This window comes from Vulpes vulpes, chromosome 14 (genome assembly GCF_048418805.1).
Source record: "Vulpes vulpes isolate BD-2025 chromosome 14, VulVul3, whole genome shotgun sequence".
Lineage (NCBI taxonomy): Eukaryota > Metazoa > Chordata > Mammalia > Carnivora > Canidae > Vulpes > Vulpes vulpes.
The window spans coordinates 107,066,415-107,080,174 of NC_132793.1; the positions used below are offsets into that span (position 1 = coordinate 107,066,415).

At 55.0% G+C, this 13,760-nt stretch overlaps 1 protein-coding gene across 12 annotated transcripts in view; it reads left to right on the top strand.

Moving 5' to 3' along the window:
- The first annotated feature begins 7,020 nt into the window (after window positions 1-7,020).
- Window positions 7,021-13,760, top strand: part of TBC1D14 (TBC1 domain family member 14) — a 109,453-nt gene continuing 102,713 nt past the window's right edge. For 3 of the 12 annotated variants that reach the window (XM_072737557.1, XM_072737561.1, XM_072737559.1), the window contains exon 1: window positions 7,422-7,852. The gene's annotated coding sequence lies outside the window, so the exon portion shown is untranslated. Of the gene's footprint in view, window positions 7,853-8,404; window positions 8,574-13,760 lie in introns of those variants that run through there. The other 9 variants (XM_072737556.1, XM_072737560.1, XM_072737558.1 and 6 more) reach the window with 7 other exon arrangements.

Consider the following 13,760-nt stretch of genomic DNA (forward strand, 5'->3'; position numbering starts at 1 on the left):
TCATAACTGCATTACAACGAAAAGTAACAGGTCTCACCACTCTGCAGCCCTAATGATGGCAGTAAACCAGCAGGTGGTGATGCTGACAGCACAGGGCCTGCTAGTCCAAGGTGACGTGGCTCAAAGTGAGGGGAGCCATCCACTCTGGGTGGGACATGTAGGAAGTGCACACTTGGACTCTGGGAGGGACCCCTGGCCCTGCCTCCATCCCCAACACAGAGCTTCCCAAGACCCACTTCAGACGACTCGGCCAAATGTCCTCGGGAGGCAAAATTGCCCTGGGCTGGGAACCACTGCTTGAGATAAAAGTCTGAATTTATAGGAAATAAGGGTGGAGGGAGCTCATTGAATGCCACCAGCAGGCTGTAACCAGCCAAGTCCATCGTGCAGAAAATTCTACAGGACAAGCGATCCGGTGTCACCCACAAATACACGGCACAGGAAAAACGAAGGCGAGATCTATCTAGATTAGAAGAGAGCGTATGAGATCTTCTTCCGAGCAGTTTGTGGCCTTTGGATCCTGATTTCAACACGATAAAAAGATATTTTTATTATTTTTTAATTTTGAAATTATTTATTTATTTAAAAGATTTTATTTATTTATTCATGAGAGACACAGAGGAGAAAGAGGCAGAAACTCAGACAGAGGGAGAAGCAGGCTTCATGCAGGGAGCCCGACGTGGGACTCAATCCTGGGACTCCAGGATCAGGCCCTGGGCTGAAGGCAGATGCTCAACTGCTGAGTCACCCAGGAAATCCTATTTAAAAAAAATTTTTTTTTTTTAATATTTCATTTATTCATGAGAGACAGAGAGCTGGGGGCCTGATGTGAGACTCGATCCCAGGGCCCGGGTTCATGACCTGATCCAAAGGCAGACAGTCAACCACTGAGCCACCCACGTGCCTTAAAAAGACCTTTTTAAAGATCATTAGAAATACTGAGGAATTCTTGTTAAATTGGTCAGGTATGCAGGCAGTATTGTACCTACGCTTCAGGAAAGACTGACCGTGTCTGTGATGGGGGTGACACAGATGAGACCATCATGGTCCCCAAAGTGCTCTTTAACCTCTTCACTGGCCTCAACCTTTGTCTGCTGGTAATCGAGACACATAAACGTGACAGGAAAAAGCTCAGGCGCTGGAGATGTGCACGAACTAGCTGTGATCTGAGCTATACTGGAAAGGGCTCATGGAAAACCGGACACAGCAGCATGAGGCGGGGGCCGTGGGCCTAGGGGCTTCACTGTAACCTGCACCCTGCTTTGTACAGATTGGACTTTTTCCATCATTAAAATTGCTCGAAAGATGAAAACAAGTCTGTCAGAAGTGGGAAAAGTGAGGTTTTCGCTCAGCAGTGGAGCCCAAGGGGGGGTCAGAAGGGACCCATGTGGCCTCCTCCCCCCCACCCCTGCCCTAAGGTGAGCCCCCCTTCAGGTGAGGCCCCCCAGTCCGGCCCTCCTCTGGGGGCCACTGCGCTCCTCCTAGACGCAGATCCCAAGGGACAGGGAGCACCGCCCTCCCCCCCCACCCCCACCCTGCCCGGTGGAGTCTGCAGTGGGGAGGGTGCTCCCGCAGCGCTCTCAAACAAAGGTCCCACTGCTTCGGGTGGGCCAAGCATAAAATGGGCATCCAGACCCTACACGGGTTGCCCAAAGCCTTGCTGAGCTTCCCGCCCCGGGGCCAGGTTGATGTGGTGGAAACAGAGGGGCCTCCCAGCAGACGTGCTATATGCACTGCCCCCATCATCACTCAGGTGTAGTGAGCCGCACACCTGGGATGGGGCCCCCAGTCTCCTGACTCTGAGCCTGGGCCTCTTTCCTCACCCTACTGGTCTCCCTGCCTAAGCCCCAGGGGCACTAGAGGGGCCCTCTTGGGCTTCTTCTATGTAGAAGAACATAGAAGAAGCTTATGTTCAGTTCAGACATCTGCTTGGAGCCCTGGTGGGGAGCTGAGGCAGGCTGGGTGGACTCTGTGTCCTTCAGAATACGGACTTGAGTCCATGTGCCCTGGAAGCACTCACTCACCTCATCTGAGTGCTGCTGCCTGTGTTCCCTCCTACACACCTCCCTGATCCCCCTCCAGCCCTCCTCTCTCCAGGGGCCCCATCTCCCCAAGTCCTCCCAGGAGCCCAAGGATGTAGCGACCCAGGGTCATCTCCGTTTTACAGGTCAACAAACCAAGGCTCAGAGAGGTGTGGGTGGGCCCCCCCCACCCAGGGGCAGGAGGTGAGTCCACCCGATAATCTGGTGGCCCAGAGCAGTGCTCTGGAACTAGAGGGCCTAGGTTCAAATCCTGCCTGTGTACTTAGCTGCTGTGGGGCCTTGGGCTGGAAGGTTTCCTGGCCTGAGCCTCAGTTTCCTCTCTGTGACAAAGGCAGGTGCCAGGATGATGGGAGTGGACATATTCCTGGTGCCGGGCTCAGTATGGCTTTGCCGTTTGCCCTCCTGGCTGTGGGATCTGGGGGACTGTACAGAGACCCTACAAGGCAAGAGTGTATCTGAGAGGGTGGCCTGGAGATGAGCACAGGTGTAAGCGGGGTGGGATGGTGTGGGCAGTACCTGGGGTAATGTCAGGAGCCACTCACTGGACGACCAGGAATTGGAGCAAGAAGGGAGTCGGGGGGTTCTGGGTACAGGGCAGAGCAGGTGCAAAGAAAGGCTCATTTGTGAGGACAACCCCAGGTAGTTGTGTGAACCCGGAGAGCCCTCAGGCCCAGTGACAGAGGCACATGTGTGGCCAGGAGGGGTGCCCCTCGGAGGATTGTAGTGTGTGGGGAGGAGCTGCTCCTGCACTCTCCTCATGCAGCATCCACATGGGACCTGACCCCGCAGCTTCCAAACCGGGCTGTGCTTTCTGATGGTGACAGCAGCAGGCAACTGGGTGATGTCTTTAAAAAAACAAGGTTATTTGGGGCACCTGGGTGGCTCACTGGTTGAGCATCTGCCTCTGGTCAAGGCGTGATCTCCGGGGTCCTGGGATTGAGTCCCACATTGGGATCTCTGCAGGGAGTCTGCTTCTTCCTCTTCCTGTGTCTCTGCCTCTCTCTCTCTCTGTGTCTCTTATGAATAAATAAATAAAATCTTTAAACAAAGCAAAAACACAAGACTACTGGGAAAATCCCACTGTGCTGTGCAGGAGTGTGGAGACTCACCCTGGCCACTGTTCCCTTCATACCTAGAAACTTCAAGACCTCTGGCCCTGGACACCTCGAAAGATTCACTAACCCGGAGCCCACAGGGGGTCTCCTGGGTCTCCCCCCTCGCCCCAGCAAGGCCATGCATTCCCTAATTTGCAGGGTCTCTTGGTTTCATTATAAACTCACTTTTTCCCATCATTTCCATGAGATGCTCTGGGAATGAGTGACCTTTGATTTGGGGCCAGGTCCACCTGGGTTCACTGTTCCCAGTAAAACGAGGCAACAGTTCGGCATCATAGGGGTCACTAGGGTGGCTAGAGACGCTGTCACAGAGGGTGGGTCACACAGACCACAGTCACGTTGCTGTGTTGGGCTGTCTGGCTGTGCATGGTCTCCCTAACCTCTTGCAGCATGAGCGCTGAACGGGTCTTGCTTTGCTTATCTCGAGGCTTTGGGAAGAAGGGTCCTGGACACAGAGCCCTCATCCGATGGGTTACTATGCTTCTCAAAGTCTCCTGGTTATCCAGCAGTGAGCATCTTAGTACATCATCATTAGATAGATGGATAGATAGATAGATAGATAGATAGATAGATTTTCTTTATTTATTCATGAGAGACACAGAGAAGGCAGAGGGAGAAGTAGGCCCCCTGCAGGGAACCTGACATGGGACTCGATCCCAGGACCCTGGGATCATGCCCTGAGCCAAAGGCAGATGCTCAACCACTGAGCCACCTAAACATCCCAGCATGTTGTCATTATAAACAGAGCATATACTTGTGGGGAAATCTAAAAGTTTCTAAATATATAGGGACAGAAGACAATCAGGTGTGTTCCAATATTCATATCAGTGTTTCTGTTCATGCCTGTAGATGATACATATTCCATATTCTTTCATTATACTTCATTTAAAATTCAGTATTACCCTTATAACTTAAGCATTTCTCCTGTGCTGTAATAAACTCTTTAAACATTTCTTAATGGCTGCATATAAGTCTCCCCATTTAATCTTCCCTCATGATCGGGCATTCATGTTATGTCCATTTCACTATTGCAAATAACACCACTGAACATCTTTCTTACAATAGTTTTTGCCTGAATTTTGGGGTAAGAATAGCTCCTTTCAAGTGTACCAATAGACCGGAGACATTCTGTGTGTTACACTTGTTTTCTTTCGCTTCCTCCTTGGCTGGAGCCATGCCTTCTCTTGTTCATGAAAGTGTTGCTACTAAAAGTTCTGCCTCCCTGCATTCACGGAGTTTAATCGACTGCAGGTAGGAAGCTTATGAGTGCACCTGTTAAAACTGCCAAATACCAGTTGATGGCTCTGGTGGTGGGGATCTGAGTGCTGCTTCTTGCCCCAAAGTGCAGGGGCTTGTTGGTGGCTTCCCTGGTCCATTCTGACACCTTTCCATCTTTGTGTCCCTGGCTGTCTTCTCTGGGCCTGAGGGTGTGGGAAGGCTGACCTCCAGTGCTCCTGGGCTCTCCCTGCCTCTTTTATTTATTTATTTATTTATTTATTTATTTATTTATTTATTTATTTATTTATTCATGACAGACACAGTGAGAGAGAAAAGGAGAGAGAGAGAGAGAGAGAGAGAGAGAGAGGCAGAGACACAGGCAGAGGGAGAAGCAGGCTCCATGCAGGGAGCCTGATGTGGGACTCCATCCCAGGTCTCCAGGATCAGACCCTGGGCTGAAGGTGGTGCTAAACCGCTGAGCCACCCGGGCTGCCCCCTGCCTCTGTTTCTATTTATTTTAAATTTTTTATTATATGGCTCAGTTTCCAGAAGCATCAAAAGAACTGCAAATTCCAGGCATTGTTTTCCAAGAAATGAATGCCCCCACGTCCGTGGTGAAGGAGTTAACACTCCAAGGAGTAAAGGCAGAAAGGATAAGCTTTCTGGTGGATTTCTGAAAACCCTTGGGCTGAGGAGAAACTCTCTTTTGGAATAAATGGAGGCTGTGCGATCTGCCTTTGACCTGTGGGGATGGTCTGGCCCTGGTGGCTCTGAACAGAGGCTGACGACAGGGAGGCAGGGAGGGAGGAGGGTGAGCGGGCAAGGTCTTCTGGACAGCGGAGAACAAGCAGCGAACCGTGGACTGAACAGCTTCACCGTGCAGCGCTTGTCTCCTTATCTGCAAAATGCGAGTCACTGTGCCAGCCTGGCAGGTTATGGGGCTCGACTGTGGTAATGGCATGCAACAGCCAGGACAGCACAGGGCACCTGGGATGGCTACAGGTACAGGTGCAGCCGTGAGCAGCATTTATGCATCCATTCAACAAATATTTATGGAGCTCACATTCAGGGGGCTGGGGAAGAGTCAGGAGCAAAACGTGTGTTTGGGAGACTTGATCCCCGTATCTCCTGAAAGAGATGCAAAGGGGTTTTACAGGGCAAGAGGCCTCCGACCTCATCCTGTGCCCACCTCCTACCCCACCTGCAATTTTTGCCTCTGAAGGATGGGCTTGGGGACCTGTAGGGGTCCTGATACCGTGCTTGTGACCCTTCTGGGGTCTGCATCTGGTCAGTTCATTGTTTTCCTTGCAAGGAGATGTGGCTGAATTTGTGAAGTGACATGTCCATCTGCCCCTCGGGACTGGGGACCTGTGAGGGCAGGAACTCTGGGCTGTCAATCACTCCTGTGTGGCCAGGGCCCAGCACAGGGTGGTTTCCATGGATATCAGGCACCTGCTCCTGCTTATGAGCCCAGGGAGGCTCAGAGGTCAGATGTGAGTCCCTCTGTGGGCTGTCTGGGAGGCTCACGTGCCCCCTCACCTTAGCCGGTTGACCACACACTTTGTGCACATTGTGTGACTGGAGAGGTGCCAAGAGCTCCCCAAACGTGCCACAAACTGACAAAGCCAGTTTACATTTACCTGTCACTGCCACTTACTTTGTCTCTAATCCTCACACATCTTGGGTGGCGAAGGCGCCGTAAGCCTTGTAGATGGGGAAAGGCTTCTGGACACAGCCAAGGACCGGTCAGTCAGTGCTGGGCCTGGCACTGAGCGGAGGACCCTGACAGCCGGTGCTTGTCTACATCAAGCAACAGCTTGGCAGCCCTCAAAGGAGCAATGCTGCTGAGAATCCTTCTGTGGATCTCGGGGTTCAGTCTGCACGACTTTGCCAAGGCAGTCAGCAGTGAGGCAGCAGAGGGGGACACGGCACTGACCACCCTGCCACAGTTGTCTCTGTGTCACAGATGGGTGCTGGGAGGCGCCGAGGGTCTCACAGGTGACACAAGTGCAGATGCCCACACAGCTTATCTTGTTCCTTGTATTTTTAATTGTTTGGCACACTGAGGGTGTAAGTGTCTGATGGGCCCCAGGGAGGGACTCTGTGCTGGGGCAGGGCGCGGGGTGTGGGCGGCAAGATGGGGAGAAGGTGAGGAAGAGGCAGACAGAGGGCGCCAAATGTAAATCTGTGGGCCATAATTTTTTTTTTTTTGGATTCAGAACAATGGTTCCCAGTCATTGTGGGGCTTTAAAACCCTAAGACTCAGAATGAGGGCGAGAAGGGATTTGGGGGAGGTGCAAGGAACACTGTAAATGCAGAGTTATTAATCCTATTTATTACACTGCTAATTAAGTCAGGCCTGAAGCAAGTCTGTACTTTCTTGTTAGTGTTTTCTAAAAATAAATGGAAATGGGGTTTGAAGGAGACCCAACATTTTTCCTGAAAACCACCCAGGAAAGTCAGCATTTGTAAAGCTTCTGTTATGCACCAGGCACCGTAAAGGGTGTTAATATATTCTGTTAAGAGACTGCCATTTAAAAAGGTCTCACCCCTCCTGCCATCATAACTAACAGTAGGCTCTAAGAGTTTTTACACCTAGGACTAGCACGCAGGCAGGAGAAACAAGTCAGGGGGCCCTTGGCCCAAGGCTTATGGCCATGGCTGGAACAAATGCATCTTCCGGCACATGCTTCTGGATGCCTTCTGCAAAGGAGAGGCCACCCTCCGGTCCCTGACCGCTCTCCCAGTTCAAGTCCTCCTTCAGATCCAGCTGATCCAGCTCTCTGCCAGTGACAGCCCTCAGGCTCCGGGGTCCCAGCCACTGAAGCTTGTCCTCTGCTCTTGACGGCCCCAGAAGAGAACTCAACAATAAGTGCCGACCAGGTGCCAGGCCCAGACGACGCAGTGCCCGGGATAAACCCGCCCTGGCGCCGGCAGCCGACACCCTCGGGGGCTCTGCGCGGCGCTGCAAGGCGGAGGGGGGGAGGGCGGCTGGCTTCCGACCCTCGGCTCGGGTCCCGCCCTGGGGCCGGGGCGTGACCTCATCGCCCACGCTGCACGGCTCTGTCACAGACCCGGCCTCTGGAGCTTCTGCACTGCTGACCCCAGAGAGTGCACAGAGTGAGGCCAGCGGTCCGCACACTGCACCCCACTGTCTCCGGAAGCAGTGATTTAACGCGCACCGGAGTCGGATTCCCCAAATCCTTCGGCAGCACCAAAGTGCAGCCAGGTGCGGGGACTCCGGCGCGAGGCACTACACAACAGCTGCTTCCGGGAGAACCAGCAGAAAAGCCCGCTCCACAGACCGAGAGACTAGGGCCGGGCCGGCCGGCCGCTCCGCACAGCTGCCCGGGGCCAGGGGCGCCCATCGATGCGCTCCGCCGCTCGGCTCCCCAGGCCTGGTCCCTGCCCGCTCGCGCCCCTTCCCCCTCCCGGCCGCTTCCCACTTCCAAGATGGCCGCGGGTGGAGCCGACCAGGTACGGAGGCCCCTGGCGGGTGTCCCCGGGGCCGGGCGGACCCGGAGTTGCCCTCCGGCCTCCCCTCGCGGCTCCACTGGGCCCTCGGGAGAGGAAAGGGGCGGCAACGGCGCTCCGGAACCCGCGGGCGGCGGGCGAGCGGCTGAGGAGCGGCAGGCAGCAGGGAGAACGTCGAGCGCGAGCAGCGGTGGCGGCGGCGCGGCGGGGGGCGGCGGCCGGGCGGAAGAGCGGCGGCCGCCGGCAGGGGGCGGGGCGGGGGCGGGGCGCGCGGGGCGGGGCGGCGGCCGGGCGGAAGAGCGGCGGCTGCCGGCAGGGGGCGGGGCGGGGGCGGGGCGGAAGAGCGGCGGCCGCCGGCAGGGGGCGGGGCGGAAGAGCGGCGGCCGCGGGCAGGGGGCGGGGCGAGCCAGGGCGCGGGGCGAGGCGAGGGCGCGGGGCGGGGCGAGGGCGCGGGGCGGGGCGCGGGGCGGGGCGAGGCGAGGGCGCGGGGCGGGGCGAGGCGAGGGCGCGGGGCGGGGCGAGGGGCGGGGCGAGGCGAGGGCGCGGGGCGGGGCGAGGCGAGGGCGCGCGCCGCTGTTGGCCGCGGGCGGCTCGCGCGCACCTGCCCGCCCGGCCCACCGCCTGCGGCGCGCCCCGCGTCCTCGTCGCACAAGTTGCGGGTCCCGGGGGCCTGGGCTGCGCGCCCGCCGGCCCCGGGGATGGCGTCGGAGCCGCGCTGACTCCGGTACTGGGGGCGTCTGGCGGGGGCCGGGAGGGAGGGAAGCAGGGGGGCCGGTGCCACCTGCTGCTGCGTCGGCGGGAGTGGGAGCGGGAGGCGGGCCGGGCCGGGCCGGGGCGCGCGGGCTCGGGCCCGGCTGGGCGACCCTTGGCCGCGCGACCGCCGCTTCCCCGCCCCGCCCCGGGGGAGCGCGTGGGGCCCGGTGACCTCGCGGGGCCCGGGGGCGCGTGGCTTGCCGGCCCTCGGAGAGGCGCGCGCTGACACGCTCCTTTTCCGGAACTTGACGAAAAGTTTTGTGCTGCGATGCGCCGGGCTCCCGGCCGGAGAGGGGCTGGCCCGGGGCGCGCCGCCCCGCCGACCCCTCTACCCTCGAGGTCTCTGACCGCATCCTTGGGGGCCCAGAGCCCCCCCGCCCGGGAGACCCCTCCACTTTGGGACCCTTACCCCCGGGATCCTCTCCGCCCCGCGATCCTGCCCATCATCCCGGGGGGGCCCCGACCCCTGGCCCCTCCCACCTCGGGAACCATCCAGACCAGGGACCCCTGCGCTTGGGGGCAGCCGGCGTCTGGGGCCCTCGACTCCCCTCCCCCTCGGAGCGCCCGACCTCGGTTCTTGGAACCGCTGCTAGACCACAGAACCCCCAGGTTCTCAGACTCCCCGTCCCCGGGCCAGGGACTCCGCTGGCCTCAGAGAGCCCCTCGCCCCGGCGCAGAGGTGCAGAGGTGCAGGAGAGGCTGGAGAGACGGGGCCTGGGGGTCCTTCCCGCGGGGCGGGGAACGGGGCGCTGAGCTGGTGTGTCGGGAGCTGGTGTGTCGGGGCGCGCCACCGGCCGCCCTCCCTGGGCCCCGAGCTGCCAGGAGGAAGCTGCGGGGGTGAGGCCATGATGTGGAAGCCTCAGGAAGCAGCAGGCCTGTCCCCGCGGGCTCCGGACCCCGCTGGGGCAGTGGGCATTTAGGGGCTGGAGCCCTACCCGGCCAAAAATACCCCACTTTTTTTGCCTTGAAATTGTACAGCACCATTTCTCGGTAATGGAACTGAAAGCTTTGCTTTGGAAAGTTCTATGGCAGGAGGCTCCTGGGCATGACGTATTTTATGTACTGAGGCTACTTGAGGAGGGTTGCATCTTTAGGACCCTGTCAGCAAGGCTATTAGCACCTTGCTGTTGTCTTGACTTCCTTTATTTTTTATCTTTTAAAAAAATTTATTTATTTGAGAGGGAGAGAGCGCGCCATAACATGAGCAGGGGAAGGGGTGGAGGGAAAGAGAATCTCAAGCAGGTTCCCTACTGAGTGTGGAGCCTCAGGCTTAATATCAGGACCGGGAGATTATGACCTGAGCCAAAACTAAGAGTCAGGTGCTCAAACAGCTGAGCCACCCAGACCCCCTCCCTCTACAGGTAGGTTGCATCTGCACACCACTAGGTGCTTTGCCTGGACTTGGCTAGTCCTACAGCAGTCCTGGAACACTGCCTCTTGCCCAGTTTATGTGGCCAGTACCAGCCCCTGCCTCAGGTTTGGGTATGACTTCTTCCCACTTCTTAACCCCCTGCAGGGCCTGGGTTGCCCCTCACCTGCCCACCCCCCAGGCTGTCTTTGTTGTATATATTTGATCCCTGTAGACTGTGGGCTCCACCTGATGCCTAGCCCTAATGAGAACTTGTCTCATTAGCGTTACTGAGCAAATGAAACATTGGGAAACGTTAAAGGAGGTAAAGTAACTGGTCCAGGGTTACCCGACTGGCGAGAGGCATGGGTGAGATTCAGACTGTACCAGGTCACTGGGCGAGGTTCAGCTCACCTTACTGCCCTCCGTGGTCCCAGCAGGTTCCTGCCCAGCGCTTTGCTTCATGCTGAGCTGGGCTGGCTTCCTGCTTGTGAAACAGTTTCCATAATGCGCCCCCAGCCCATCCTCTCACACCAGCATTGGCACTGCCTTGCTTGGCCTCTGGATCCAGCCATTCCTCTCCATCCCTCCATCATCCCTCCCACCAGCTGCCCTACTCCCCTCTGTCCAGTGGGCGAAGTTCTTTCATGCCTACACGTCCTCTCACTGGTGCTCTGCTGAAGTCCTCTCTGACAGAGAGGACCTGCCTATCAGAGTGGCTGGTTTTAGAATCTGTCTGCCCTGTCGGTCAAAGCTTCTGACCATCATGTCCCCAGCCTTAACACAGGGGATGCCTGCCCAGTATATTGTGGGTGCTCGTGGAGCTTGGGACCTTGCAGAAGATTTTCCATCAAAATAGGCATTTATACATAATATGTAAAAGAAGATTTTAGGCAAATGGAGTGCATGTTATCTGTTAATGTTTGTTTTAGGGTGGTTATGAAATCTCTAGGACCTGAATTGCTAAGAATTTCTAGACTGCCAAGCTGCCAGAACCTCAGGTAGATCAGCTGGGCTAATCACCTCATTTTACAGATGGGAAATTGAGGCCCAGAGCTTAGTGCCACAGAGCCTGTGTGAGGAGAGATGTTAGTGACAGGAAGAAACCATGCAGTGAGGCTGGCAGACACGAAGTGGCTGAGTCTGGCTTTGTTTATGCAAATGAGTTGCTAAAATAGTGGGCCTGAGCTGGCTGGCCCTATCTGGGGCCCAGGAAGAAGTAACACCAGCCAACATCTTCTGAGGCTTAACTCATGGCAGGCATGATTCTAAAGACTTTATTTGCCTGAGGAGATAGGGTCTATTCTTGTTTCCATTTTACTCCAGGGATATTTGGGCATATGAGTTAATAAGCTAGTCCAAGGTCACACAACTTGTAAGTGGAGGAACTAGGATTTGAACCCAGTCTACCTCCAGAACCTGCATTATTTTTCCCCCTTGTGTATCTCATTTTTAAAAACCTTTTCCCTGAACTCTAACTTACAGAGAAGTGTAAAAATTGTTAGACATTTAGCTTATTGATGATCACAAGTTAGACTCTGTATTCTTAAGCATTCCAGCAAGCTGATGTGGGCTTTGATGGTGTGAACCCAGTTCCTGTTGCTGTGTGACCTTAGGTGATTTACTTGGCCTCAGTTTCTTCAGTGAGCTTGTGATGAGTAGAGCATGTGATAGCACGTAGCAGGTTTGGTGCATGGTGAATGTTTGACAAATGGTTTTCTCTTATTAATAATTAAGACTATAAGTTGTGCTGGTTTTGTTACATGGTCTGAGTATCTTCTTCATCTGTCAGTTGCCTGTCAGTTACTTTTTAGATACTTATGATGAGTCACTTTGGTAGGTCACTATATGCAGCTGAAACATTATGGGTTTGTGCCCTCTCCCCCCCCCCCCCACCCCTGGTGCATTGAAAGTCCTTAATTTAAAATGTCCCAGCTGTGCCTTTTTTTTTTTTTTTTTTTTAACATAACCGCTCATGGGTGTGAAGGTCACATTTCCTCCTTAAGATTGTGAAGGAGCGGGGATCCCTTGGTGGCTCAGTGAGGGATCCCTGGGTGGCTCAGCGGTTTGGCACCTGCCTTTGGCCTGGGGAGTGATCCTGGAGTCCCGGGATCGAGTCCTGCGTCGGGCTTCCTGAATGGAGCCTGCTTCTCCCTCTGCCTGTGTGTGTCTCTGCCTCTCTCTCTCTCTCTCTCTCTCTCTCTCTCATGAATAAATAAAATCTTAAAAAAAAAAATCAAATTACCTTTATGGTTGGCCTTTCCATTCTGCATAATGCAAATTGACCCATTCTTCTAAGCCTCTTGCTCATGCCACAGTGGGAAGAGCAAGGACTTCTGAGTCCTCTCCAGGTTGGCCCTAGCGCAGCTGCTTCATTGCACGCACTTTTTGGGCCTTGTTTCCTTGTCTGTGAGGTGGTGATGACGGTACCTTGAGCTCTGGGGGTTGTGAAGGTTACAAAGATGATGGGTGTGAACTTTGAACACCATGCCCAACATATAATGCACACTTGGTGAGCAGAGGCAGCTGCCCACATTAATTGCTAATGCCGAGGTACCTGAGTTCCAGAACATCCTATGCTTTTCTTTTCAGGGTCCTTTTTGTCTAAGCCACCACATTAAACAGAGAAAGAGACTCAGAGTGGTTGGTGCTTGTGGGGGCCCTGTGTGGAGCAGGCTAATTCACTTGGGAGGTGCCACATAGATCAGGGGGTGTTCCTTGGTGGTAGAACCTCATATAACTTGTTTTTTCTGACTGGTTCTGTTCTCAGGGGTCAAGGTGAAGGCCTGGGAGGCCGCCAGAATTCTCCCCAGGAAGCATGAGGGACCCCAAGGGCCCTTAGGCAGAGTGACATGGGTGTTGGAGAGAGAACAGGTGGGGCCTTGCCCGTACGATTTGGGCAGGTCACTGCGTCTGGCTCAGCCTGGGTTTGGTCCCATCTGGAAATGGCAGAAGACAGTCTGCTTTTTCACAGGAGGAAGGAGGATTTAGGGAGGTTCTGGATGTCTGCGTTGGGGCTGCAAAGGAGCAGAGCTGACTGAGGGGCCTTGGAGTCAGGTAAAAGTGGAGCCCTTGGGTAAGCCATGGGCCTCAGTTTCCTTCTCTGTGCAATGGGGATAATACCTAGCACATAGGGCTGTGATGTCTATGAAGCAGAATGGCATGTCGGGAGCTTAGAACAGTGTTTGGTACCCATTAAATTGTAATTTTATGTTGATGCTCTGATGTTGTTAGGTGTTGCAGCCCTGGTCTGCCCTCTTGAAAATTTGGCTCTGTGACAGATGTGTTCTGAGGCCGTGGATGACAGAAAGGAGCAGTGTCTGTCTTCTTTTTTCTTTTATCTTTATTTTATTTTATTTATTTATTTATTTATTCATGAGAGACACAGAAGACAGAGACATACATGCAGTGAGAAGCGGGCTCCCTGTAGGGAGCCTGATGTGAGACTCGATTCCAGGATCCTGGGATCACAACCTGAGCCAAAGGCAGATGCTCAGCTGCTGAGCCACCAAGGCATCCCAGGCATCCCCAGTGTCTGTCTTCTTTTAAGTTTAAGGGTCTAGAGGGGATGCCTGGGTGGCTCAGTCATTGAAGCATCCAACTCTTGGTTTTGGCTCAGGTCATGGTCTCAGGCCCGTGGGATCAAGCCCCACATTGGGTTCCAGGCTCAGTGGGGAGTCTGCATGAGATTTTCTCTCCCTGCATTTGCATGCACTTTCTGTCTCTCTCTAAAATAAATAAGTAAATCTATAAAAATAAAGATTAAGGGTATGGAAATCAGTGGGTGGAGCTGATGGCACGCTTGTCGGC